Genomic DNA, 25,977 nt, shown 5'->3' with positions numbered 1-25,977 from the left:
TTTTGGGCTGTTCTTCAAAAACAGAAAAAACGTGAGAACATTTTTGCTGTATGTGGAAGTTAGTGTTTGAATCCATATAACATCCAGAGAGCATGAGAATAGGGTGTATGACCTAGAAAAACACTATGTAATCTTATTAAATACCCTAAAAATGTATTCAAGCTCTAGTGGGTCATTATTTTATTCATAAGCCATATATTCATAGCAGATTTTTATTACACTCTGTATTCACCTAACTTTGTAGTCTCTTTTGATTTTATTTTTGTCTGCAGTTATTTTCCACTTCTAAGACATTTGATCTCTGTTTTACTTCTGCTTCTTTGTACAGATTACTAGAAAGGAGCTCAATTACAATTTTGTCTCTGATGTGGATATTTCTTTATTGAAGGTTGTACAAAGGCATCCTTCCTCAAGCTCCATTTCAAACAGGGCTTCAAATACAAACTAAAAAAAATAAATAAAAATAAACAGCTAATCTGAGCAGACCAAGACATGCTTAATTTCAGCTTTCATGGCTGTGTGCTTGGTACAATGTCAACAGCAAATATTCATCATCTTCTGTGCTAAACAATTTGAGCAGTCTCAGGCCTTCTAATTTTCTATTTGAGGACTTTATATAGAGCTCCTTAAAAAAAATAGGTTCTTGAAGAACATATCATAGTGCTGGATTCAGCTGTAATTTGAGGATGCAGAATTCCTCTGTTAAATATGCATTTTTCCCCCTTGGATGTGGGATTTCCTGTCAGCATTTTGTGTTTCCTTGCTGCAAATAAACATAGCACAGAACTTTACAGTCTGTGATGAGGCAATATGAGAGTATTCTTCTGGGAATACATCTTTTACATGTGTTAATATAAACTATGCAATAGTTCCTCAGTTAAAATTTTCACTTAAAAATGTTTTAACTTGCTTTGGCAGATATGGATTTATAGAAAGACTGTTCACCCTACACTTACAGCACTTACTGTGATTGCTGGGTGAGTTTTGTCAGAATTTATGAGCAGTGATGTTAATTAGCTGAGTTATACATTTTATTAGATACAATTTTCCAGCCATATAATTCTTGGAATCCGAAAGACAAAAATTGACCTGCTTGGAGTTTATTTCACTGTCAAGGCTAGAGATTTTTAGTCTTTCTCTGTAGGCATGTTTTTAAGTAAGGATGTGATTGTTTTTATCCATTTCCATGCCATGTTGTAATATTTTCTTAATGTTATTTTGTCTTCAGACATCTCTGAGGTGAGAATCCAGCTGATTTAGTGCTGCTTGTTTAGGGAGAAGAGGGATGCACAGCTGAGTTTTCCCCTGATGATTGGTATATAAAGACTAGATAGGAAAATCTTTCCCTTAAAGAAGGCTTGGACTTTCAGATGTTAAACATAAAACTCTCTCAAGATATTTGAACATTGCTGCAATTGATGTTAAGGAGATATTTCAGAGACAGCTGGTATTTGTGTTCAAACTTAGGTCCTGACTACTCTGCAGGATACAGGACTATTCTGCATGGACTCCTAACCTCAAAGGAACAATCTTACTGCTAATCTTTCCTTACTGAGATGGATGGAAAGCAAAACAAAAACATTGCTTCTTTCCAACCTCTGAATGGCAAGAGATGATGGGAACTGAGCTGCACTTGCACCTGATGGGGACAGGAATTGCCACACTTCACAGAAAATGTCACCATTTTTCAAAGTATCAAATCCAGATCTGACTGACAAAACTGAACATGCTAAATGGTTGTTGGGTGTGGGGGAGAGGGTGCTTCAATAAAACACAGAGGGAAGAGGAACCAAATGGCATTTGCAAGATGCAGGCTATAGCTTGGACCCACAGGTGCCTGGTGAGCCTGAAATCCCTCACATCCTGAGACCTCCAGGAGGCTCAGGAAAGGACCCAGATGCTCCAACCTCTCTCAGGCAGGCATCTCCCCAGGTGCCATCTCATGCCCATGATTACACTGTAAGTTTGTATTTGTTTATGTATCTTAGCTGTGTAATTTGAACTGAAGATAATGAGGGTTATGCCCACTTGCACAAGAAATGTATTTGGCCCAGCATCTTAGTAAGCATTAGGTCTGAAAAGTAGAGTAAAATTATCCTAATTACATTCTTTATTGCTTGCTTTATGAGGTTCTAAATCAGGAATTATGCTAAGTCTTCCCTGTTTTCCCTCAGGTCGTCTTAGTGGCTGATTTTGTTTTTCCTAGGATAAAATTGTTGTTGTTTTTATTGTTTTTTGTTAAAGCAAGAAAAACTTTTCAATATCTCACCTTTAAGACAGCTTGGAGAAATTTTCCTTTTGATCTTCATTCATTTTTTTGCCCTTATGTAAACTTGAATTTACATTCTATCTCTTACTGGCAATCTGCCACATCCTTCTGAGTTCTCATTTATTTGTCTCTCTTTCCCTGCTATCTTCTGGTTCCTTTCTCAGTAAAATTAACAAGCTCTTGCTTATAACACAACTGAATTTGGTCCACTGACGGATCCGAATACGCTGCTTGTTTCTGCATGTTCTTTGTGTCTGGAGTGAATTCTGCTTTAGCATTGCAATTACCATTACAGCTGATTGGAAAATCAAATTTTTTCATTTGCAGCATTTCACAAAAAAGAAGTTTCTAAAAATGCTTCTGCTGAATGTTGTAGAAATGTTCCTATTTTCTCTGTGAAAGACTGCAAGCAAATGTTGGGAGTTTCTTTAACATTTTGTTGAGACCGGCACAAAAAAATAAACTACATTAATTGAATTATTTTTAATTACAGAAGCCATATGAATGTAGTCTCATATACTAAAATACCTTGTTTGTATATGTATTTTTATGGTGCTGAAGGAAATTACTGCAATTTAGAAGTTAATATTATATTATATGCTATCACAGTGGAAGAGAGTAATGGGTCTTGCTTACCACAGACTGATTTTTGTTTTGCTAAAGAAATATGTCACAGAAAAACTCATGTAAATAATGTCCTGCTCCTGTATTTCTGCTTTTTACAGTGACTCCTTGGCCCTGTCAGACCTTACATTGCACACCCCAAATCAAGAGCAATCTTTGAAAATATTGCATTTAAAATCTGTTGTGAAGTTTGAAATGAGAATGCATTTTGCTTGTCTCAGTCCCTGCAGTGGTATCAATGAAATAATGGAAATCATCTGGTGATCTGGCAGAGAGAGATCCTCTCTGAAGAGGAATTTGATGTCAAACCCTGCTGGTGGTGCCAGGGCAGAGTCGGGAGGGGCAGGTGTCTCATCTTTCCTGTCCACACCACACATTGCTCCAGTGCACAGTGACAAAAATAGCAATGCTGCTATTCCTGAGTCACTGCAGCCTGTTTGCTCCCTGCAGAAGACAATGAAGTGTTATTATTTCCTCAGCTGATAAAAAGGGAGCGTTCCTGTGGCCTGTGTTTGCTGAGTGATCTGGCTGTGAGGACACCACTGCAGGCTGTGCAGAGAGATCTAAGCCAGAGCACATTGCACCTGAGCTTTATCTAAGCCTGGGGGATGAAAGCCCTGATTTGATCATGAACCCAAGCACTGGCACAGAGATACAGTCTGAAGAGAAAATCCCAAACCCAGCAAGCTTGTACACTCTTCCTTTCTGTCTGTGATTCAAGCACTGAATCAGGCACATTTATTTACATACTCTGCAAACTGTCTGTGCTGCCTCACTGGTGCTGTTACTGAAGCTGCTGTTTGCTGTTTCTGTAAAATTTAATCCACGTGGGAGTCATCGTAACACAAACCCTGGCAAGGTCAGCCTTCAGATGATGTTTTATCTCTTCCTGGTCTTTGTTGCATTCAGAAAGCTGTGCAAATATCCACTGGTTCTCACAGCACCGCTGCTGGAAACCAGAGGGAGGAATTTCTGGTCTCTTCCACAGATGGGAAAATGAGGCAGGGTGGGAAAGGACTTGATGAAGGTCATGTGCCCAGCAGTGTCAGAAACTGCATCAGAACTCATGGCTCTTAAATGCCAGCTGGGTTTTGCGGGTTGTTTCTGTTTTGTTCTGTTTTTCTCCTTCAAAATCAGAGTGGTTTTGGACGAGGTAGGTTGAAGTGGCTGAGTTATCTTCAAAATAAATAACTGGGTGATCTGCTGTGCACTACTCAATACCAATTCCTACTGGGTCATCCTGCTGCTCATACTTTTCCAGTAGCCTAATATTGTATAGTTAGCCTTCATACTGTACTAGGAAGTGGAAACTCATTGCATTGGACTCTGTCCAACATTTCAGTGAGTTTTCCATGTCCTAGAACAGTGCAGCTCCATTTGTAGTGACTGTTCCAAAAAGATCCCCTGATAATTCCTGACATTCCAGTTTGGATCTGGAAAGCACTGGGTGCTGCCCTCAGCTTTCCCCCAGAATGTCCTGTGTGACCTCAGGGAAGTAATTTATTGCCTCTTGTCTTGTTTCTCCATATCTAAAAAAGGGCAGTAATGATTCTCTCCCTTTCAGGGCCTCTGATCAAGAGATGAATAACTTGAAAAATTAATTTAGAGTTCTTCAAGGAAAATAATCCAGGAAATGAGGAATGTACTGCACAATATAATGCCAACACCTATCTGTGTCTGCTATTTTTTCCTCACTTTTATGTCACCCCACAGAGAATTTTGAAGACTTACCTCTACTTTATCTCCCCATCCAGGATGTTCTGGACCTCTGCTTGCATCCTGCTGGTATGTGACTCTCTAATGTGGAAGTTTTGAACTAAATATCATCTTTTTTGTTTGTTTGTTTTGGTTTTTTTTTCTTTTTTTTAATGCAATTCACACTGGTGAAATCTGCTTCTGTAGTTCAGCAACAAAATCAAGATCTGCCAAATTATTCAGAAATAATTAGAACAGATGGCAAAATATGGCATCTCAAACCTCCCAGAAACATTTAACATCCTGATTACAATTCACAGAATAAATGTTGACTGAGATAAGTGCAGTAAGGCACTTTTTATAAGTGTATTGACAGGTTTTGTTTCCCTCAGACAGAATTATGGTTTAGTTACATTAGTAGAGACATTGTGATGTAAATTTAAGGCAATTTCACAAACTAGGATAATACAGATGGTAGCACCTATGTTCTTTATTTTCCAATTGTTTGCAGGACCACCAAGAGAGAAGTAATCTGCCACAAGTGATTTTTTTCTTTTATGTGGGTTTTTTTTTTCACTGAGAGAATTGTTAGTTCTTCCAGCCCAAAAACCTGATGGAAATGTCTGGCCAAGTGAGTTTAACTGTAATGAGAAAACTTGCGAGGAAGTGAATCTTACTCTGCAATCTGAAGGACCTCTTTGGTCCCTTTTCAGATCTTTCCAACCTCCTGCTGTGAGGTGAAAGTCGATCAGCACCTGTGAAGAGGCTCTCCATCTCTGCATGGCCAGAAATGGCCTTCTTCATCTCACTTTGGAGGGCATTTCAGCTTACCAGGAGCTTAAAACTATAAAATAGTAGGAGGAAAGGAAGAAAAAGGCCTTTTTTTCTGTCATTTTAATGGCTTTAAAGCTCACTTCTGCAACATTTTCAGGTTTCCAGGGTGAGGTAGTGGTAGGAATTCCCAAGGTGAGTGGTAAGTGAAAATGAGAAAGAGGAAAATGAGGTTTTTACTTCATTGCTAACTTTTAAGAACTGCAATTCTAGGGAAAGTAAATGACACAAGATCCACCACAAAGAGTGTTGGTGCTGTCAGCAACAGATAGATTCCATTCGTTTCACTACACTTTCAATCAGGTAGTGCAGAATAAACCCAGTTTTATTTGTAGGATAGATGTAGGTGAAAAGATAAATTGTGCTTAGTGCTGACTCCTTTTTGTTGAGTTGAGGAAATCAGGCCATCACCAGCATTTAAACCTCAGAGACAGATTCTGGTGATGAAGTCCCAGAGGCAAAGAAGGAAAAAAAAAAAAGAGTCAGAAATCAGCAGTTCAAAAATGATTAAGAAATCTCTGGTGTTTTGAAGAGCTGGGATGTAGGAAGCTGACACCATGGATGGAGTCAACAACTACTTCTTTCTCCTGATGGGAACACTGAAAGTGGAGATTATAGAAATTTTATTTTTTTAAGGTTTCAGGATCTATAAAAGTTGTTGATAAGTTGAATTTTGTAAGCTTAGTAAATAGTTTAATTTATCTTTCTTGATGTAAATAGATAACACGAGCCAAAGGGCTCAGGTGAACATTATCAACCTATAGCTCAGAATTTTAGAGATGAAAGAGGTGGCAGTGATCAATTTTATGCAGGGGCCTTGGAGGGGAGGAGAAAAAAAATTTAACTAAGTTCTTCTCTTATTCTGGTGGCACTTTGGCTAATTTTGCCTGACTCCTGAGGTGGTGTGCTGCTCCAGAGCTACCTGTCCCTGGAGAAAGGCCATTTGGAAATGAAAAGTTGCCCAAAGGAAGGTTGTTGCAGGAATGTGTCACTTTGGGTGATATGTTCGGCCAGAAAACATAGGCCTTGAAGTGAACATGGAGTGAAATGGGAACAAGGGAGAGTTAAATTTTCTGTAGGGGAGTTTCAAGGAAACTCTGCTGCTTTGAACTCCATGGAACACCCAGGAGTTGCAGAGTGTGCACGGGGTAGATAAGTGCTAAATAGAGAGGAGCTGTTTACAGAAATGGAGCAGCGAGGCTGACTTTGGCAGGGCAGCCAGAGCCCATTTCCCAGGGATGTCAGAGACCCCTGTGCTCCCAGTTTGCTCTGAGCCCAGAACAGCTGGAAGCATAACCCAGATCTTCCACATCACATGCAGGTGCTTTATCACCAGAAACTCAAAAGCTGCTCTGTCTGTATGAGATGACCCCTCAGTCAAATGTCAAAACTTTGAAATCTTTTCTTAAGATGACATCTTTATTTTGTGATATTCTGGAAGATGTAGAGGCAGAAATGAGTTGCTTGAGGCTGATTGTTTCATTGATTGACTGTCTGTGAAGGCACCTTTGGTGTTCACCTGTACAACCACACACCTGGGAGGCAGCACAGGAGCTTTCAAAGCTCTCTGCTCCCCGGCAGCTAAAAGAGAGGTGTAAAGAGAGGTGGAGGCTTGGTATCAAGCTAGAATACGCTGAGAAACTCAAGTACTGAACTGATCTCAGAAGAAAATACTTTAGTGGAGAGGATATAATAACACCTGAGCCTAATTTCTGAACTCCATATCTAAAAAAAAGAGATTAGGAAATCTCTTCTGTTTTGAAGAACTGGATTGTAGGAAGCTGACGCCATGAGTGGAGCCAACAGCTACTTCCTTCTCATGATGGGAACACTGAAAGTGGAGATTATGGCAATATTAATTTTTTAACGTTTCAGGAGCCTTAAATGATGTTGCTAGGTTGAATTCTGTAAGCTTAATAAATAGTCAGTACAAAATCTAGGGCTGGTTCTCTGAGGGAGTGAGAGACACAAAGGTAGAAACTGCACACTCTCAGAGCTGGAGCAGGATGAACCTGACTGCACTTCATTTCTTTATTATTTAACTCTAGGTGAGTAAATTGATGCTGAAATCATACAATATCTGTGGCAGGAAAGCTGACACCACTAACTGCACTTTAGGGTTTCAGTGTAACAGCTTGGTTATGCTGAGCTTGGTCCCAGTGGTGAGTTTCAGACTCTGGAGACACCCTGTGAAATGGTTTGCTTTATACACAGAGAATGCTCTGAGGTTGGGTTATTATTGTTTCATGGTGTTTAATTATTGTTTTTATTAATTATTTATCATGAAAACTGCTCAAATTGTTTCCTAGAGTGAGTCAAGACAGCTGCCAAAGTAGTATCACCTTTACATTTCACCACATCACCATGATAAAACTGCCTCGCCCTTAATGCCTTACAAGAGTAGTGAACTGAAACGTCACTTTCAGAGAGGAGAATAAGTGCAGGTTCCAAACAGGACAGGATTTTGTGCTGCTAAGTGGATTATACCTCTGTTAGGGTACTCCAGATTTTAGAGACTCAAATCTGAATTTAACATATGGCCTCAGCCCTAGGCCAGGGTCCTATTTGAATTATTCCAGACTTGTACATAGAAAGCTGTGCTCCAAACATGAATCCAATTACCAGCTGCAGTCAGGCGATTGAATGGCTACAGAAGAAATAATCTGAGACACTGGGGGAGGGGTGGGAGGGAAGGGAAGCAGGGGGAGGAGTGGGGAGAGGACTGTGATTTGTGCAGTAATCAAGAGGAGAAGGTCAATTGTAATAGAACAGGCTGGTTTAGAAGACAAAGCTAATGCAGGATGCCTTCCACTCTGTTGAGGGATGCTATCAATACATCTGCTGCTTTCATTACCAAAAATGTCACTAACTGACAAGATGAATATAGGCAGGGGAAGAAGGGCTTTTGATGGATCAGGTGATTAAAACCTAGACTGCAGACTGGCAATTAGCAAACGCCAGGCTGAGACCTGTACAGGAACTCGAGTACATGGAGAGAGGAATGGAGAAGGTGCAGCAGTGCACACACACAGGCAGCTGGCTCTGATTGGTGACACTGAATGGCCTTATCTGCCTGTTTTCTACTACTGTGAGCCCCTGAATAGGAACCCCAAAATGCCTATTGTCCCCAGAAAGCACATGGGTTTGTTGACAGTTTGATTGCAGTTTAAGTAGCCTGCTCTCTGCTTGTCCACAGGCAGCAGGATTAGAAATGAATATCTATTGATCAGCCCTTGTATGGTGGTTGTGGCTGCTCAGAGCCTGGTTTGAAGTGTCTGCTGTGTCAGTGCACCCGTGCACCCATTAAACATTTCAGCTTCTCATTTACTGAGCAGCCTGGGCAGCTGACACCCACATTCCTCGAAAATTGCTTACTTTTTTATCCCTTCTTCATCTCACAAGATGAGGGCTTTTGAAAAATCTGAGAGTATGTTTTCTGCTAGGATTGCAAAATAGCAGTTAAGCCTTCAAGTGCATTCCCCCAGTCTACAGGTCAGCCTATAAATCAGGAAGAGAAAGGGTTTGGATACTTACATTTGTTTTACTGCTGTTTGCATAATGTTATATGCTGTTCTCCAGATATGGCAAATGAGCTAATGCTTTCATCAGTTTAAAATACTGGCACTTATCAGTTACAAGAATTGATTGTCACAAAGCTTCTAGAATACTGAATTTATGGTTGAGAGAAATGCTGTGGATTTCTTCAACTGTTTCTGAGATTTTAATCGTGTCTTTCATAATATAAGGTGCTGAGCTGCAGCTTTTAAGGAGAACTTACAAAAACCTACAGGCTTTGTTGGAAACATCTATGATTTCGTTAAAAAAAAGCCCAACCAAACCCAGATTTTGAAAAATTGGGGCATCAGAAGTTATGACGAGATGTCAGAAGCTATTTATTCCATAAAAGCGTATGGTGTTAATGTATCCATCAGTGCTGATAAATCCATCATGGCTTAATCTGTTGTGCTCAGTGTGGTAACAGGACAAGGAGCAGCCATCTGCTTACTGTATTTGATTGCTGTTTCTTTGCACAAATACAGTCCTGCTTCCAGCACTTAGGAGTGATTAGCTGTAACTTATGGAGCTCACTGTGACATTCCCACTGAGTAATTACTGGAGAAAGCAATCACAGGAGCATCTGAACACGGGGGCAAATGGTTGGCAACTACATTTGCGACAAGTTTAAGGTCTAACAAATCTCCCCCCACACGTGTGCCATAAGGGAAAGGAAAAAGGGCAGAGCACAATCTGTAAAGGACGGGGATGTCTGTTACAGATATTTTCCAAAGCCTACTCTGCAGAAGCTTGAAAAGCCTGATTTCCTATCCCTCCAAGCCCCCGAGGCAAAACAGTCCTTGATTAAAAAAGGGGGGAAAAAATTAATTGCTCTTTCTCTCACATTCCTAGCTCGGTAATTTATTTTTCCAGTAGTTGCACAGGGTCAGGGATGGGGGCTTTGTGCTGTGACTCCCCTCATCAGGAGGTGGTGCGGGCTGAGGCACAGGCATGGCAAAAGCTTCTGTCCCCCTGCCTTAATGGGTTATTTTATTTAGTGTGTTAAAAGGGGCTAGCTCTCCAAAGCCTGTCTTGAAGTTACTGGTTTGGAGAGACTGGCTCCCAAAACTGAACCTTCCTGCATCCCTACCCTGTCCTTGAACTTTCCTCACCCAAATGTTTGTTTAGAGAGGGGCAGATTAAATGTGCAATGAAAGAGAGTTGATTTAGCAGCACAGACTAAGATTCAGAACAACTCCAAGCCCCAGTTTTGTCCTATTTTAAGTTCTTAAGAGGCATTTGAGGTTTTCTTGGAACTACTTATGGTATTTTGAGCAATTTTCTTTTTGATGAGCTGCAGCTATTACCCTTCTCCTTTCGTAGCATTTATTACCTTCCCTCCCTCTGACCAAAGACCCCAACTCCCCTCTTTTCCCCACCTCCTCTCACTCTAAGGGGGAATTAAAATGAAACTTTATATTGCCTGCACTGGGCTTTCCACCAAAAAGAAAAGGCTTAACTGTGACTTTAGATTTACATTGGCCTGACACAGAAATTAATTTATCTGAAATTATGTAGCTTTTTTAAGCACTTTGGGACATGTGAGAGATTCTGCATGTCCTACAACTAACGTGAGTGTATTTTACCTGCTCTGATAATGGCCAGCTGTACCTCAGGATTGTGCTCTCAGTGGTCACTTACAGCGACTTCTCTTCCTGGGGCAGGAGTAACATCAGCCAAACTTCAGAGCTCTTAGAGCTGCAGCTGTTTTCAAGGGGCTTTTTGGCTTTTGGAGAAGTAAAATCATTCATTGTACACTTCTGCCCATGTAAAGTGAACTTGAACATGTTGGTGAAGATTTTCCCTGGTGCTCTTGGGCTGTGTGCCAGAGCACCCCTTGCCAAATCTGTGTGACTGACCGAGAAAAGAAAGATGTTTTTATGTAGCTGTGGACCAAGATTTTGAATTTTTTTTGTAAACAGGTGAAAATGCAAATCTTTCCTCTGAAAATTCCAGAGCATACCCTGCATAAGGTCCTTCTTAACAATAGAAAATAATGTCCAAAGCACCTGACCACACACTGAACCCTGAGCAGCCCTAATCCAAGCTGCCCCTGAGGCTTTGCCCTGAGCAGGACTGAGGGGTTTGGGGGCCAGGCAGCAGATCCCAGAATGGCAGGAGAAGGGTTGCACAGGCTGAGACTGGGAAAAAAAATCCATGAAGTGTTGCAGTGAGTTTTACCATGAGCAAATGGATGGAGCTTTTCAAAATAGAAGAAACACCTGTGATTTCCAGTTTGGAGGAATTTTCTCTGGTTGCTCATATGTAGCCAGATAAGATGTTGTCTGTGTGGGGATGTGTCTCTGCCTGGGGCTGGCCTGCCCTGGTGTCCTCCTCTCTTCCTTTAAAAAAGCAAGAACCAGTGCCTTTCAAAATGATGAGGTAAAACCACGCAGGAAAAAAGACAGAAAAATGAGAGAAGCTAAAGAAATCTTCCCTTCCTTACTTTGTCTTCTCCTGGAAGGGTTTGTGATCTTAGTTGTCATTCTGCCTTCTGGTCAGCTCTTCTCATTCCCAGTCGAATTGTGATGGGACAATTTTCTTTCCATGCCATAACTTGTTGCAACACTAATTACATCTTTTCTTTAAGAGATGGAGTCACCAGTAGAGAGTGATTGGGTTGTTCTTTACCTTGAATGAGAAGTGGTGACTTTTGTTTGCTGCTGCTGCCGACTGGATATGTGCCAGAGTCATACAGCAAATTAAATATTAGATGTCTCCCACATAACCCTGGCTAATTTAGATCCAAAGTAATTGCTTCTGGAGTAATTGATTTATATCTATAGCCAATATTTCTGCATGTCTTTTGTTGTTTTAATTATCTAATGATCTGACTGTGCAAGCGATGCAGGATAAAGGCCCCATGTTTATTTCATTTTGCATCGCAGAGAGTCAACAATTTGAAAAGCAGAGGTTTGCAGTCTAAATTGCTCAGGACCTTTTAACCTGGACATCTGTTTGACCTGCAAAACTCAACAACTGTGATATTTTTATGTACAATTTTTATTACATGTAAAAAAATTCCTGTATTGTGTTGCAAGTAAATTCTTAATTCCCCCATTTTGTATGTGATCATAGGGTTTGCTTTTGTCAAAGAATAAATTTTTAGCTTGTTTTATTAACCGAGATTGAGAAAAGACTGCCTGGGGTTTTTGGTTGGGTTATTTTATTTGAGTTTTTTTTTTCTATTCCCTAGGAATACTGTGATTTGATGTTGTTTGACTGTGCCCACTTTTGAAGGCTGATTACAGCATTTGAGGACATAGGATGCAATCAGTCCTTAGCTAATTACTTTAGCTAGTTCATTATTAATTTGCAATGCAACCTCTTCCAATCTAGCAAGTCACTGTCTATGCCACGTCAATGACAGTGAAAAATGAAGCAGAAAGGGCTTAGAAGCTCTGGAAGGATGGGAAATGATGTTAAAGTTTTATTCCATCATTGCTGGTTGAGGATCTGTATGGGGAAAGTTTCCTGCTTGTCATTAGAGAGGGATTGGAGGATGGGAATCCAGCTGCAGGTAACTTACCAGAAATTGTGTCAATCTGAAGATGAGAGGAAAAAAATATTGGTAATGCCTTTGTAGAAACCAATCAGAATGGAGACCAGAAATCCAGGGCATGGAGGAGTGGAAGATGTGAAAGAGGAGAGTTGGGATGAGAGAAGGGGAGTGCTGATAACAAAAAACTTCTATGAAATATATGAACAGAAAGCAAGCTGCTGTGCTACCAGAAGGTTTGAAGAGGGTATGTGCCCCAAACGCCTCATCAATAACCTTATCTGAAACAATCTAAATTCTCACTGTGTCAGGATTCATTGGAGTCAAGCATTTCTGGAAGGAGTTGGAAGGCGTTTGCTCCCACCAATATCCTAAATAATCCCTCTTCTGTTGCTGCAAGGGGAGAATCAGAATAAATGCTGAGAATTCTGCACCATTTGAGGGTGTTTGCAGGAAAAATTAAGCACGAGGCTATCATGGGACATGTGAGAGTCTCTGAATTTCATCAGATTCTTTCAGATCATGTTTTTGTTAAATCAGAGAGTTGATATTATCTCCCCACTTTGTGCCCTTCTCCCTCTCTCTCACTTGCTGCAGGATTTTGTTTACACCAATCTTGGATCTTTCAAAATGGCCCAGTGCAAGTTTCCCAGAGATGCTCCAAAACCTTGCTGCTATTTAATTTATCTGGCTTTTAAGTAGTTGCTTTAAAGTTACTTTACTACCACCAGAACTTCCTTCTTTATCCAATATGGTGCCCCTGCCTAATGATTACAACCATATTGTCATCTATTTTATTGATGTTGAATTAACCACAGTTTTTAGCGATCATTAATATTATTATTTTGGCAAACACTACGTTTTTGTGCCCTTTTCCATTGTTCTATATTGTACACATTTTCTATAACCTTTACTAACTGCTTCTGTGGCTGTAAAATCCATGAAATGTGGAGTTTGAAATAGAGTCATATAGCGGTTTAAAAAAAGGTTATTCTCATTTTATAGCCATTTGTTAGGTAATCAATTTAAAGGTCACCTATAGTGCCCTTTAAATGTGTAGGTTTAATTCCTATAAGCATTAATAGGATTTACATTTCCTGTTCACTGGAGACCATATTCTTTAATTTGCTTCTCTTTCTTTCAGTACACAGGTAAAAGGAATCTGGTGTTGAGTAAAATACTACAGCATATTTGCAAGTGTTTTCAATATTTGATTTTAAAAACTTTGTCTTCAAATTTATTCTGGTCAGAGAAGCAAAAAACACAATAGCACTGTTTTTATTGCACCTCTTTCCTGATAGTATAGCAACAATTATTTCATAACTAATACATTTAGAGGGACACAAATCTGACTCTCAGTATTGATGACCCACCCCAAGGAAAAAGACTCAGTGGATTAAAACCCTGAAGTGGGAACTCAGGGTCATCCCTGCTGGAAGTGCTGACAGAGCAACCATCCAGGTAAAATAGAAGGTGGCAAATTAAGAGGAAAGATGAGGCAGATGCCAGAGAACAGTGGGCAAGCAAAGAACTGCAAACAAAACTGAAACACCTGTGGGCATACTGGAAACAAAACTTCACAAGTTTCAAGGAGAAAAATTTGGGGAACACGTTCTTAAAAATCCTGGATTAAAGAGAATTGTTTTCTCCCTCCAGCAAGTGGGCATGTTGTACATGTCTCTGCTGTCTTGCATTTGTGCTGAAATCGGCCCTGACATCTGGAGGCTACTGCAGGATCTAGATACTAGAATTTTAAAAAAAAGGGCAAACTCATGTTTTAGTCATGTTTTTCTGCAGTGGGAAAAATCTTTTTGTGTTGCAGCTGCATAGGCAGGGGTTTCCTGAGGCAGATTGAACTTTAGAAGATATTTGGGATAGTGTGTGTGGGAGTCAACAACACAGTGAGCTTTGGTGCTGTTAAAATGGTACAGAGACCATGTTCAGACTTCAGCAACTCCATCACAAATGAAGTGCTAACAGCTGAGATTTCTACTGCCTCTATTTAGTAAAACACACTTGCAATGTTCATCAGAACCTAGAACATAAGTTCACTGAAAGCCAGAACATTTTTTTAGTATTTTCAACTGTCATTTTCAGGTCCTTTTACTTGGTATCATAAATGATTATTTAAAAGTAACTTTTCTTTTGGTGTACAGCAAAAAAAAAAAAAAAGAATGCCTTTTCTAGCCGGCTTTCCATCCTTGCCTCAGAGCTTGACTGATCATTTCTTTCATCAGAGGTCATCTGTGCTTCTAAAAATGAAACCTGTGTGGCCACTGTTTGTTCAGTTGTTGCATATTAGCTCCTCAGTGGTTAAAAAGATCTGAACAAATAAGAGGGCTTACCCTACATTATATTACCCTTTATTAGTAGGAAATTGAAGTCTCGAGATTATTATTAAGCCTCAGCCACTGAAGGCTACCCATACTCGGGTAAAGACCCCTCAAGCTGACCCTTGATCAAGCTGCATTAGGAGGGTTTTACCTTCGTTACTAATTAAATAAACAGTGCTGATGGTATTATTCTTCCTCAGAGGCATTCCATGACATCAGCTCTCTGTGGCACCCAGGGACAAAGGGAATCAGGTTCCTTTTGGAGGCTCAGTGGTGTGTTCAGGGTCTGACTTGGGCCATCCTGCCCTAGTGGGTTTAACACACAGGTGGATCGTGTGTCACAGGGCTTCTCATTGAAGCTGGGGCAGAAAAGGGACAAGGTTTCTATTAAAATAGAAACTTTGTGGATTTTTGCTTTCCAAGTGGAAGAGAGGCAATTTAATTTCTGCCTTGGTATGCCAGGAAATATAGAAGGAAACAGCTTGATGAGTCTGAGAAGCACAGATATCTAAAGAGAGGCTCTTTGGGAAACTTTGGTGCCTTTCCAATACTTAGCTCAGATTTTTACTAAGAATGTGTCTTTACAGACACATTTCTTCACTTCAAGGTAGGAATAAGGTTAAGGTAAAGAACTCTTTAATTTTTCCAGTGTTTCATATGGAAATTTCAATTGAAGGGCAAAATCTCTCTGCCAATATCACCTAAAAGTAAATAAATTCCAAGCAGAATATTTATTATTTTCTGGGAAAACATTCATCTCTACTTTAAACAGATAGAGTTCACTGGAAACAAAATAGAGATGGATCTGGGGTTTATTTTGTTTTTCTGATTTTGTCTGTGTGAAGGAAGTCCTGAGGTTTACACAGAGCTGTGGTGAGATCAAAAGGTCCAACCTGGATAACAGAAATTCTTGTCACTCAGGATGACATAAAGGATCACCTCATCACTGTACTATGGAGTGCACTGCCTTCCAGTCCTGAGTGTGGAGAACATGTGAGCAGCAGCCAGAAAAATCAAAATAAATACTCAGCTTTTCTTCCCAGCATTATTGAATTTGGGTTTTTTTTTATCTATGGTGCAGTGTGCGCTTGGGGAAAACACATGGGCCAGGGCCTGGGTTCTCCAATGAATAAAGGCCTTCAGAACTTCAGCTTTAAGACTAAATAAGGAGAAAGTAAAAGGAAAAAAATTGCGAATTTAGCTAATTAAGAAGGTGCCATTGCTTATTTTTTGTTTCATAAATCAAATATCTTATAACTTAGATGAATCTTGTTTGAATTAGAATATTTTCAAATTAAGAAATTATCTAGTTCAAATAGGAAAATTTCTAGCAATGAAAAAAAACCTGCTCTGGTTTTGGCAATTTGTTCCAGGTGCTAATTATATCACCATAAAAGAATTTGTTGTACTTTTTCTTTCCCTATCCATTATTCTTCTTTTCCCTTTCCATTACTATTTTTGCAATAGGTTTCACTAATTATTTTTCTTCTACTTTTAAACTAATTAGTTAGTGAACACCCTGATCAGCAGGGCACCAACCTGCACCGGACTCACAGGGAAATGCCACCATGTGCCTTCAGGTTGTCACTCAAGGATTTTGACCCAACACTGTCACAATTACTTGTCTTTCCTGTCTTTTCCTCTTTCCCACTTCTGTGAGACCCATCCCAACACGTTTTTTGCAATCCATGCTAAGAGAGAGGGCAGAAGCTCCCTTCCTGCTCTCCCTCTCCCAGAATCTGTATTTTATTAGCCTTTAAATTTAAAGGATCTCAAAATGTATTTTTCAAAGCAGCTGGCAGTGCTTAGAAGTTGTAACATTTCAAACTTCTCTATGAAAGATGGATTTGTTGGAAAATTGCTAACAATCTGTAAATCTTTATAAAACCAAGATCAATTCTGAAGTAACACTGTTTATTTTATTGCTCATCTGTGTCACGGTAGCTCTTGATGACACAGAAACCTGAAGCACAAGACAAATACTGTTTGTCAAACCCTATAAATTCCAAGCAGTTCTTGGAAATTTTTTATTTGAAATGCCTTCTACTAGGAAATGAAATCTTGTGAAAAGCAAAACATTTTGAAGAAAATTTAACTAAGATAGAGTCTTTTTTTTGGCAGGAGAATGGCTAAAACCAGTAAGCTTGAAGATTTTATTTTTTAAATTTCTCTAGTGCTTTTTTCCCCCCTCAATTTGTTTTCTTACTATTTTTATAATATGGAGGTTCATTAAGGCTTAACAATTTAATAAGGAAGTTTTAATTTCTTAACAGCTAAATTTTTATTTCTTTTGTTCCGTTTTGCAACAGAAATTTCTAAAACCAGCATAAAATGCTGTTTCTTGAAGCCTTTATTCATTTGTGCTGCTGACACCTACATTTCCTTGGAGGCAAAATTAATTCCTTTCAATTTTCATTTGATCATTCATCTTTTTGTTTTCTCCTTGTTCTTCTAGGGCAAAGATTTCCACAGAAGAATCAGCATTCATTCTTTGGTAATGACCAAAACCTGGTATCTGAGATACCACTGCAATGATTTTTCTGAATGCAAGTTGCCCTTTGAACAGCAACTGTCATAATTAGTGATAAAAGTGATCCAAGGCAGGAAAATACCTTCTCCAGAGGTATCCCATTCAAAGAAGGATCAGCAGTGTATATTTTTCTGAGCTTCAAACCAAGCCCATAGATTATGTCAGACGAGGACATAAATTCTTGCTGCGTGCCACAGTGTGTCACAGAATAATGTCACGCAGTTTATACTGACATCACATAAATGTCAGACTCTGGCACACTGGAGAAAACAAGTGGCCTTGTCCCAGAGCAGCCTGGATTTTTAATTTTTTCCCTCTTTGTTAAGAGAAGGAAGCCCCCTGCTCCAGCTTGACCTTGCAGCCCAAGTGGAATGTGCATGTAGGGCACATCCTGCATTCTGGTGCTGAGAAATTTGGTGCCCTCTATGTAAATCTCTTCTTGAAATACAGCTGCACCCTGAGCTGATATGACTTATGAAATGTTGGGAAGCCAGAATGAATCATAACAAGGCAGTTATAAGGGATGGGAGAGCGTAAATAAATCAAAGCAGAGGTATTAAAGTGATCTTTTAACAGTAGCATTTCAGAGAAAGTGGGAAAGGTGGGAAACACTGCTGGAACGGTATTTCTGAGTTTTCTGTGTGTCAGTTGTTAAGTTGTACTCCAGGAAATCCTGAGGTGTTAGCATGTGCTCTTTGAAAGAGCTCAGCAGTGCCATGTTCACACATTCAGTACAAAGCAACATGTGCTGTACATCTTAGGAGTGGGAGAAATCTCTTTTACTAAGATTTTTCTCATAGGAGTGGCACCTAAAGGAAAGAGGAATTAAACAGGTTTGTATAATTGCAGGGATTTTTATTTAGTGTTAATAGGTTGTTTGGGTTTGGATCTGGATCCTTAAATTTGAAGATATCTCTGATTCAGGAGAAAGTTCGCTGCAAATCTTCAGGAGTCTTTGATTTACAGTTTCGTGGTACTTCAGGTTAAGAACTTGTCCTGTTTAAGTGCTGTACTTGAGAAAGCACAGGGTGTGGAAAAATGGGTAAACACAAAACACATTTATAGCAGTTGCCTGAACACATTTTTTTACTTGATTGCATATCTCAAAAGCAACAACAATTCTCACAATATCCTGTATCCTCATGCTCTGTTAGATCAAGAAATGTCTTACATTTCCTTTTCCTTTTTAGTTGGTTTGAGAACCTATATTCAGATGTGACAGACAGACTTTAAAGTATGGGACTTTGCTATAAAATCAGGTGTTTGTTGATTTATATATAAAATACACATGCATATATTTCTCCAGGCTGCATGCAGTAGGTGGTTGGCAGGGGCATTTCAATACCTTCACTATCTTCATTTATGTTTTCTCCTTATCCTTCACATACTTCTGCTTTTATCTGTTTTGTCCTGTAATGAGATTGGCTTTTGCCATCTGTTAATTTGAGTCTGTTCCCAGCTAAATCATTTGGGGAAAGAATTTGGATTTCCTCATCTTAGATGATAGGAGAAATTCAAAGAGAGAAGTTGCATTAGTTGTAATACTGTTTATTTCTCTGCAGGGCTGTCCTTACAATTTCTTCTCGTTGGAAATTTTCAGTGATTCCATTACAACTTTTGGCTCTTTGGAGCAATGATGGAAATAAAAAAATTGTAAATACAAGTGAAAGACTTTCCAGAGAAGATGATTTAGATTTCTTTTCCAAGATCAAATGTTGACTTTAGCCCAAGGGGCTTAAAAAGGCCTGTGGATTTTATGTGGCATTTTCAGGTGGGATGATTACCAAGATACTCAAATAACAGGAGAGAGGAAAGGCCTTAATGTATGTACACTACAGAAAAACCAAGAGTGACTTTATGATCATGAGGAAACCCATATGTTTTGAGTTACTTTAGTTGCCTGTAACAGTTTGTACATTATTGGCTTCATTTATTTATTGTGTTGGCCTCGGTGCATTAATACTTCATAGACCTGTAGAGTAAGTGATGATTGACAGATGTTTTAAGGCCCTGATTCAAGAACGTTTTTTGGCTCATGTTGATGCCTATTCAGGTGAAAATCAAGTGAGTTAAAGCCCTGCCTTGGATGGAGTGAGCAATGTGCTTAAATGCCTTCATGAATCATGATCTGCACAATACTCCCTCAAGGTAAACCAAACACATTCCTTATTTTTTTTTTTTTTTTTAGTGAAAAATTTAGATCTCCAGACTTTGTCAGTCTGTTTCTGAGTGACTTCTTTGACTTGCACCAAAAAAAGCTTTCCTGCAAATTACCACCTCTGGAAAGAGGACTGAGCAGGAATCTGTGAACAAAACAAGCAGGAGAATTAAAATGAATGACTTCCTAATGAAGTTGCTATGGAAATGTCAATAAGCAGGGATGCAAATTAAATGATCTTGCTGGCACTTTTTATTTCTGTTGTTCTTTCCTCCCTGGGTGTGGGAAAGAATATATTCAGGATGTCTTAATGTTGCATCAGTGACTGTCACTTGGCTGTCTTATGAATGGCAATCAGATCAGTAGGTCTGCCACGGAAATGGCAATTTTCTCCCATTCTTAAAATGAGATCTGGAAACACAGTGGTTTCCATTCAGAAGATAAACCACAGGAGGAGCCTCTGTTCCTGCAAACACACAGTGCCCTGGAATGCTTGGTGGCACTTTCCAGGCCTGGCCACACCACGGTGGCAGCCAGCCTTTGTTTTGGTCTGCCAGGCAGGCCCAGCCTGGGGTGCTTTAATTGCTGGCGGTGGCTGCCCTTTTGTTTTTGTGTGTTCCCTCTCTCAGCGTGCCTCCCATTATGGGTTATTGGCAGCTCTGAGGAAACTGGGGGTTCCAGCAGGGGTTGCTTTCATGAGAGTCATGAGAGAGTGCACCTTTAATATCATCTGCTCTGAGGCTAGAAAGCAGGAGTTATCCTTGGCAGAGAGCCAGGGAACACAACGTGACATTTTTAATGGGCACTACTGGTGCAGCTGGAATTAAAGGGAGGCTGGGACAGCTCATGAAAGGCTGGGGTGGGAAAAGCCCAGCTCGAGTTTGTTGTTTACAGCCAAACACACCTGGTGGGATGAGGACAGAGCTGATTGCAGGTCACAGTGGGAGTGAGGAGCTGCTGCATGATAAATGCAGCTCTCCCAGGGGGGCATCAGTCAGTCCTTGCCTGTGGAGATGCACAGGCTGAGCAACAGCTTCTGAAGTGCCACCAGCAGTGGCTGGGGATTCTTTAGCCAGGAAAGACATTTCTGCTGCTTCATGTGGGGAAAACAGCAGCTCATTTCCAGATGTTAGCAAAACCACAGGAAAAATGTGCAAATGCACAGAGAGCGGAGTTGAAAGGCAGATAAAATCAATCTGGCATCACTGAAAAGGCAAAACTAAAAAACATATATATAAAAAATCCGTCTTAAAATTCTAGTTAATTGCATTTACACAACTGATAGCACTTGCTGCTGAATGCTAAAAGGAAAAAATATTTGTATAAAAAGGTTAAGGGATCACATGGACATTTTAACAATGTCTGTGTGCTGAGTTCTAGTCCCTGTAAAGTGAGTGGGGTTTTAAGTGTTGGCCTCTGTGTGACCATGAATTGGATCAAATTGAGTCTTCAGTGAAATAGGTCTGCATTCAGCAATATCTTGGCTAGCGCAGTCAGTTTTTAACACAGCTATTTTTACAGACATTCAATAAGATTTGATTTTGAGAAAGGTAATGCAATTTCAATTTTTTTTTTTTTTTGTTATGGCCCTTCTGCATTTATTTTTCAGAATTCTCCAATGATTTTTTTTTAATGCTTGCATTTACATACAATCAGAAGTCAGTGTTAAAATAGCAGGAACTACAGGCAGGATTTTCAAAAATTTCAATCCAAAGCTTCCAACACCCAGATCCAAGCTGGAACAGCAAAGGTATTTCCCAAATATGAGGAATGAAAATTAGGTGTGTTCTGGCATTTTTGAATGCTAAAGCAAATACCACCATGCTCTTCTCCAGTTTTCTGAAACCTTTTAGGAAGTTGTGAGTTAAAAATTGACCTGCCTGTGAATATTTTGGTGAGTGAAATGTACATGAAATGTATTGAGGATCTCCTGTTCACACTAAGAAAATAGTTTTAGGTGCACAGCTCTGCTGTTTCTTGGTGGAGTGGATTAAGCCAGGTACCTGATTCAGCAGTGATGTTTTTGTTGGCATAAGGTTGGCACTTCCTTTGTGGAGCTGCAGGGCCAGCAGATGTTGAGCTGTTGGGGTTCTGTGAGCTCCGAAAAAAAATTACTTAGAGAAAACCCATTCCTGTGACATCCCAGGAATCCTGCATGGTTGTATTCACCATTGTTTTATGTTTTGAATTTTAACCAATGGCAACTTCAGGAAGCCACAAACAAAAAGAGAAAATAAAGTTAAAGGCTGATGAAATACAGCTATTGCTAATAGTTGTAATGGTTTTGAGACAAGGTGAGGGAGAAATTGCAGGTATGTTCTTATTTTCAAGCAGCTTCATTCTTGTTAGTGAATTATTCAGGATCCCATTGTTTGTGCTGATTGAAAAGAGTTCAAATTTGGAAACCAGGTGGCCAACAAAAAATGAGAAACTGGGGCTTCAGGATAAATGTGGACTTGAGACTGTGATGGATTCTTATCCTGTCTCTTCCCTTTGCTTGTGAAACTCAGGGGAAGGCTGGCACTCAGGGAAGGCGCTGCTAAGAGTGATTATTTAGAGTTTTTTGACCTTATGGCTGGCTCCTTTTGGAAAGGGCAGATGCTGAGACTGGGAGTCCCTGTCTGATGTTTATCTGGGAGAGAAAATCCCTTCTTGATTTCTTTCTTCCCTGCAGAAGCACAGGAACTCAATTCAGATTGGTCCCAGAGGGGAACAGGGAACAATGCCAAATTCCAGCCTAATTTCTGAGCCAACTCCCTGCCAACAGCAAAGAAATGGCAAAGGGTTCTATCCTGGGGGTGCTGCAAAGGGGAAAGGGATCCCTGCCTTTTGGGTAGGGAAGGCTGTAAGAGAAGATTTAGGGATTCATTTGTGGGGGAAGCACAGATGGGATGGAGGACCTCATTCCCTGTTGGTGTCTGGGGCAAGATGAGTCAGCAAAGGCAAAAATTCATCCCTGGGTTGTCACCATATCTTAAGAACTATGACTAACAAAGCTTAAAAGGCATCCTTAATAAGGACAAGCTTCCTTTGCAGGGGCTGGACTAAGATTCACACAATCCAGCTCTAGGATGTGTTTGAGGCTCTGGGTTCCAGTCACAATGGAGAGCAAAGCTCCGTGGTACAAACTTTTGCCTCTGCCACACCCAAACTGTTGAATTATTTTCAAATGCAGATTGATTCCAGGGACTACTTTCTAATTACTTGACATTTTTAAGAGTGAACTGAAATATTTAGCTCTAGCTTAAGGCAAACATGATTCTTCTTGGGAATTGGGAGCTCTGTAGGGCGATGAGATACTACTAATCCACAGTATTTCAGGAAATACAGAGGCTGAAAATGTGAATGCAGATATTTTCACTGGTACAAAAATGGACTTGCACTTACTGAAAAATGACAATTTGCACTGGAAATTGCCAAAGGTAGGCACATGTACCCACTCTCTCTGCAGCAGCATAGCTATTCAAAATGAAATTTGTAATGGATTAGTTAAATTTCTTAAGGATACAGAGATTCAGAGGCAATGAAAACGCTGTGAAAAGTTGGCAGATTGAAACCTCTTAGGAGACAGATTGTTCCAATTGAGCTCTATGTAACTCACAGCACCAAAAGCACAAATGGCAAGCAGAAGACAGAAATTTGTTTTCAGACAAACCAGGTAGAAGTTGCCTTCCTTGGTAAAGAAAGCAGAGATCCTTTCTTAGCATACATAACAAATTGAAGGTTTGCATGCTTATTTACAGGCTGAAAAGCCTTCTGTTTCTATTCTGTGAAGTGCTTGATGTTGAAGCTGCAGTTAACAAATGTCTGTGAGTAGAAGGGGAGCAAGAGAATAACTACCTGGGAAAAGTAACTTGAACCACCTACTCAGAGCACTTGAATTGCATTTCCTGTATTTTCCAGATGTGTGTCTTTCCTTGTGTGTGTTCACTTCTTCCTAAATCACAAGTAATTTAATTCAGTGAGAATGTGGGGTTTTTTTGATGACCAAACCCCTATTTAAAACAAGAAGAAAAAACCACAAACCGCCCTCTCTGAAAACAAAACTTTAAGTAATTCCAACTCATAAGCGAGTGGAAATATTATCTGGATTAAATCAGGGCAGCACATTAAGCTGAACTCATGGCTTCCTAGCAACATCTAGGAGCCTCAGAAACAGAGACAATAGGAACATTCAGTCTAGGAAAAGCAGCTCATGATTCCAAAAGCTGGGAAGGACCCCAAGGCAGCCAAACCTGTTCATATTTGTAGGACAGGGAAGGTCTGAGGACTTTTTCTGTGTGCTCCATGTGCCACAGCTTCCACATTCAACCTCTGTCCATCTACAGAGCAGATCCATGTTTCAGAACAAGATTGTGAGGAGGGAGGAGGAGCAGGGATCTGCTGATTTGGGAAATGACACCACAGAGAGCTGATAGCTCCCAAGGAGACCTTTGAGCTCCTGTGGGTGTCTGATTCTCTGCAAAGAGAGTGGCAAAGTCTAAGCAGGCCTGTGGCAAGGGGTGACCTGCTAGTATAAAATGATCAGTGCAAAATTAGCTGTTATAGAACAAATGTCAGTGAAAATCACCAAACAAATTTCTTCTCATTTGAGATTCCTCGGTGTCTCGGATTCACGTGGAGTTTCTCTGGAAGGAGACCCAAGGAGAATGTCAGTCACAGCCTGATTAGCATGAACTCCTTAAACCAAGGCTTCATCTTTGACAACTGTGATATAAACTTATTCTTCCAAGAGTAACCAGAGGACAGGTACCTACAGATGTCATCCATCACCTTCAGATCTACTGACTTCCTTGCAACCTGCCTTCATAGACTCACTTTGTATTCCTTGACCTTGGCTAGAAATGTTTTTTTTAGAGCTTGAACTCTGCTGGACAAGTTCTGGCCTGAATATGAATTTTCTTCTCTTCACAGGAAGCTGTGGAGACCCTATAATTGAGATGAAAGCTTCAGCCAGATGTGTAGTTTGTGTACATTAAAAAAAGGCAATAAAAATATAGTGCTGATAATTTTTTCCATGCTTTGACTAAGGTAGCAGCTTTTCAGAGCTAAATTGAGGATATAAGAAGGAAAACGATTCTGAAAGCAAGGAGCTTTGTGAAATAGCATCTCACAATGTCACTCCCTTTCCCCTTGGAACCACTCATTTCATAAAATTTTGAAGTCAGTCACCTTCATCCACAGTCTGAGAAAATATCTGATGATAATCTTATCTTGGGACAGGATTTTGCTGTCATTTTTGCAGATGGGAAACATCCAGACAGTGTTGTAAAAGCCTGGTTTGTGGGGTTTGTTTGCCTGGTGTTCAGCCACTTGGGTTTTGTTTTGGACTGCCTTTAGTTAAGTCTTTAGTTTTAAGAGCACCAGGAACTTCTGAAGTTCTGGCAAACCTCACATGATCTAATCCATTAAAATTCAGGGCACCCCAGAACAGTGAGGTTGTGGAAATTTGAGCTTGCATGATTAATCTAAACCTCCAGATTGGGTAGAACCCAGAAACAAATTGCAGTTCTGGGATTTCACGTTTTCTCTGTTCAGGGCCTTGTTCTAACCAAAGTGATGAGTGGAAAAATTCATGCCTCTTTTGTGGAGGGCTGAGACAAGTTGTTACAATGTGTAGAACACAACACAGCTCTCAGCACCCTGCTCTCCAAAATTGCCTTCTAGCATAAGTTGTCTGGCATTAAATCCATTGTAACATTATTCATTCTTTCAGCATTTCCACAAGTTATCATGTGACACAGAGTTGTGACAGGGGGATGCTGCCAGGGCGTGGATTTTGGCTGCTTCCTGCTCCAGACCCATCCAGTATTTGGTGTGACTGGTTCTCTGTCCAGCTGTACATGCTCATCTGAATTTCACAAATTGTTTATCCCATCGACAAAATAAATGTGCAGTCAAAATTAAAATTATTTATTAACAGGGGGAGCTGAAGTGCCCTGCACTAGGATGTGGTGAAATCCAAGCTCTGTCAGCTGCTCAGGTGCCTGAATCATACAGACTCTCCCTGGGTGTGTAAATAGGACTGGGCAGTTTGATTTTCTTTTTGAACAGCAAATTGCTGCCTTTGCAAATGTTTATTCTGCATACACTCCACGTAATTCTTCCAAAGACCCCACCCTTTTTAGTTTCCTTCACCTCTCACCCCCTCTTCTACTTTAAACACTGCCAAAAGAAGGCTGGATAGGGAAGAAAAAATTAGTTGGAAAAGGAAAACAAGCATCTGTACACAATCATATTCTCCATCAGTGCAAATACAAGGCACTCGAGCCTTATACAAAGCTGTGAACATTATGTGCCAAATTTGTTGCAGATGTAGGCAGAAGCTAGAAAATATTGAAAAATAGAGAAAAGACAGTTAAAAGAGGCATACCAACTTTTATGAAGAAAATACTTATTGTGAACATGGTCCTTAGTATTAAATTCTACACAGCTCTTTTTTTTTTTCTGTCTGCTTATGAAATATTGTGCAGCCAATATTTA

The 25,977-nt window shown here is 40.0% G+C and overlaps 1 long non-coding RNA gene across 2 annotated transcripts; it reads left to right on the top strand.

Moving 5' to 3' along the window:
• The first annotated feature begins 1,233 nt into the window (after window positions 1-1,233).
• Window positions 1,234-24,495, top strand: LOC138116658 (uncharacterized). Of its 2 annotated transcripts, XR_011154281.1 has the most exons (4): window positions 1,234-1,959; window positions 2,995-3,752; window positions 4,648-4,678; window positions 24,089-24,495. It is a non-coding gene; the product is annotated as an uncharacterized lncRNA (long non-coding RNA). The 2 variants fall into 2 exon arrangements; XR_011154280.1 differs by having other exon boundaries at window positions 1,234-3,752.
• Window positions 24,496-25,977: the final 1,482 nt, after the last annotated feature.

This window comes from Aphelocoma coerulescens, chromosome 1 (assembly GCF_041296385.1).
Source record: "Aphelocoma coerulescens isolate FSJ_1873_10779 chromosome 1, UR_Acoe_1.0, whole genome shotgun sequence".
NCBI lineage: Eukaryota > Metazoa > Chordata > Aves > Passeriformes > Corvidae > Aphelocoma > Aphelocoma coerulescens.
Note: the sequence above shows the minus strand (reverse complement) of the source record. Positions and strands in the feature narration are given on the sequence as shown.